The sequence below is a fragment of the Vicia villosa genome, linkage group LG3 (genome assembly GCF_029867415.1).
Source record: "Vicia villosa cultivar HV-30 ecotype Madison, WI linkage group LG3, Vvil1.0, whole genome shotgun sequence".
Classification (NCBI taxonomy): domain Eukaryota; kingdom Viridiplantae; phylum Streptophyta; class Magnoliopsida; order Fabales; family Fabaceae; genus Vicia; species Vicia villosa.
Window position 1 is genome coordinate 120,854,672 of NC_081182.1, and position 3,428 is coordinate 120,858,099.

General features: G+C 25.1%; 1 long non-coding RNA gene across 1 annotated transcript; it reads right to left on the reverse strand.

The window, feature by feature from the left end:
• Nucleotides 1-1,376: 1,376 nt before the first annotated feature.
• On the reverse strand, nt 1,377-2,543 carry LOC131656600 (uncharacterized). Its single transcript, XR_009300189.1, has 2 exons — nt 2,415-2,543; nt 1,377-2,120 (listed from the first exon to the last, which is right to left on the reverse strand). It is a non-coding gene; the product is annotated as an uncharacterized LOC131656600 (long non-coding RNA).
• Nucleotides 2,544-3,428: the final 885 nt, after the last annotated feature.

A 3,428-nucleotide genomic window follows, 5' to 3' on the forward strand; every position in this document is an offset into this window, starting at 1 on the left:
TAATTATTATTAATGAACAAAAAATAAAAAATAATAAACAATAAAAAGTAGTAGTTAGGAATTAATAAAATTATTAATTAAATATTAAAAAATAATTAAAAATAATTATAGTAATATTACAATTAATAGTAATTTTTAAAATAGTAAGCCTTTTCATTAGATGATTACATGACAAAGTATATGAAAAAGTATTTGAAAGTTATAATTTTCATTATTATTAAGAAATAAATATGGAAGTTTATAGAAACGGTGTTAGCTTTATAAACTTCTATTTTTAAAAACTATTAAAAAGCCTAAAATCTTAAAAAAAATATATTATTTAAGTGATTTGTGTAATACGTGATACCAAATAAATAAAATATATTAAAATTTTGTGAGATTAACTATACAAAATTTTAATAGATTTTATATTTTATAATTTAAATATAAATATTTTTAACATGAAATATAAGAAGAGAGGGTTTTTTACATTCTTTGTAAAATCTTTAATTCATTCTTATTAATACAATTAAAAATATATATACAAAACTATTTGGAAGTTATAATATTATTATGAAGTAAATATAGAAGTTTATAAAAACGGTGTTAACTTTCATCATGTTAAGAAAATCATTAAAAACATAAAATCTTAAGAAATTATATTATTTAAGTGGTTTGTGTAGTATTTTTGACACCAAACAAATAAAATATATTAAATTCTTTTGAAATTAATTACACAAAATTTGAAAAGATTTTTATAAATTCTAAATTAAATTCCAATATTTTAAAATTGAAATATAGAGGAGAGAGAAAGAGTTTTTATATTCTTTGTAAAATCTTTAATTGATTCTTATTATATAAAACTAAAAAAATATATATGAAAAGTATTTGAAAGTTAAATTATTATTATTATTTTTTTATGAAATAAATATAGAAGTTTATAAAAATAGAGGGAATAAATACTTATATTTAAATGAATATAAACTTGATAAAATTTCTTATGCTAAAAACATTACTTTTTAATTATTTACCATTTATAAATGAAGCTGTGACAACATAAAAAAAAAAGTTGCATAAATTATTAGTAATACATATGAAATAAATAATTTAAATATTTAATAAGCAATGATTATATAATCTCTATTATAAATGAAAATTTAATTATATATAAAATATTTGAATATTTTAAAAATCATTAAATAAAATAAAATAAAGAGTTTTTCTTACAAATTTGTCATATATTAAAACTTAAATGAACCAAAAAAGAAGATTGAATCAAAACTCTCTGTGTTTGGGAAAAAAATACATCACGTCTCTCTCATCTCTTTCTTTTTCCTCTTGCTCTATTTCTCCATGCTTCATTATTGTTTCTTCAGAGAAAATCAAAACAACACAAATAGAAAATACCTCTCAATCTCTCTCGGTTTCACTAACAGGTTCAAACATCAAACACAAAAAAAACCCAAACCCCCAATTAAACCCTTAAACCCCAAATTAGATCTCAAATATTCAAAGTTAGAGATACAACATTATGCAGAAAATCAAAAGCAAAAAAATATAAACCAAATTAAAAGGTATATATATGTGCTCTACTTACTTCTTCTAATCTTCTTCTTCGTCTTATTTTTGTTGCGGATATGAATTTCTATTTCTTTTAAAGCAAAACAAACCACAATATATAAAAACATAAACCCAGCATAATATCCATCAACCAAAATGAAAACCACCAAAGGATCTAAACGGAAAAGAAGTGATGGAGACTTCGTTGGAAAAAGAGAGGGGTAGAGCGGCGAAATTGTGTGAGGACGCAAGGGCGAACTTCTGATGGCGCGTGTGTTGAGTGTTCGACGGTGCTGCTTGGTGGAGGTGGTGGTTTTGGAACCTTCTTTGTGTTTCCGACTCGAAACTCCCTCTTCTTCTTTATATTTGTTTTATAGTTTTTCTGAATATTATGTCTGTTGTATTTGATTAATGTGATTGTTGTTGTGATTCTATTTCCAGATTTCTGATCTTGCTTGTTATTGTTGTGGTAATGTTTGAAAACACTTCTGTGATTCAATTGTAGGCAAGCGAGCTACCATAGATTCCCAGTATATCCCACGTGCTGCCATAGTCTTCTCCTCACCAACAACCTGTTAAACCTAAACACAAAACACACAAAAATCAAGGGTCTAAAAACTAACAAAATTAATCAAGACAATCATAAAGTATTAGTTAGTATTGAATGAATTTTGGAAGATTATGTTCATGAGTGTTGTAAGGATGTTGTTTAGGTTTGTGGAGTTGTTATTGAGTTTATCTATACTTTTCAACATATGAATGAAATAACAAACACATGAATGAGGCTTTTATGCCTTTGATTTGATGTATACTAAAGACTTGTGTAATGCCTTTACAATAAAGAATTAACATGGCTGTTAAATTGAAGAGAAAACCTTTGGTTGTGATTTCTGTCGTGTGTGTAATGAGGAGGAAATCAAGTTGTTATATAGTGTTTTTGAAGGATGATTTGGAGATAAAGCTTTTGAATATTGGATAAGGATCAAGATTGTTCATGTACCATTTAAACTAAAAAGAAAAAGCTTCTCCCAAATAACTTCTTTTGGATTCCCAATTGATACCAATAATTTTACATCTTTCAATGTGACTATTGAATAGCCATGTAAAGTGTATTGGGTCATCATGAGTAATTAGGAATTAATAAAATAATTAATTATATATTAAAAAAATAATTAAAGATAATTATAAAAACTTTTGCAATAGATATTTCATATTCCCAATGGATGCTTCATATTCCCAATGGCCCAACCATTTTCTGATTTCAGGTAAAAATTTAAAACAAAACATTAATTATTATATTTAAAAAATTAAAAAGTTATTTTAAAAAAAAAGTTTCTTTTTATAGTAACCTCACAAAAGATGAGAATTGATGTGAGCATGACACTTGTCAAAATTGCCAAAACTCTCATCTTGCATTATTATATTGTATGATTTAATTATTATTAGTAAAAAATTTGACAACCAGTCTCTATAATGTTTGCATAAGAAAGATTTTGAATGCTAAACAAATTAATCAATCATAGAATATAGACAATACTGTAATAAATATGAGCATACAATCCATAACCACAAAGACAATAGATGAATGAACAATCCATAAAGCTTCACTTATTAAAGAAACAGTAGCATTTTTAAACTGGATGTGGACATTTCTTCCACATTGTTACATAACAAATTAAAACGGCATTTGGATCATCAGAATATAAAAGGGAATCTAATTCACACACCTCAACTAAACAAACTTAGTTTTTGAGTTCATTTTATAGTTTCAAGTGGGCTCATAAAACGGATGGGATTTTCTCAGTTAAAACTTGTTATGACAGCTTTAAGGTGAAACTTTCTTGTCCTTCTCTTAACTCTAATACTGTTATGGCAATCAATCATCTTTA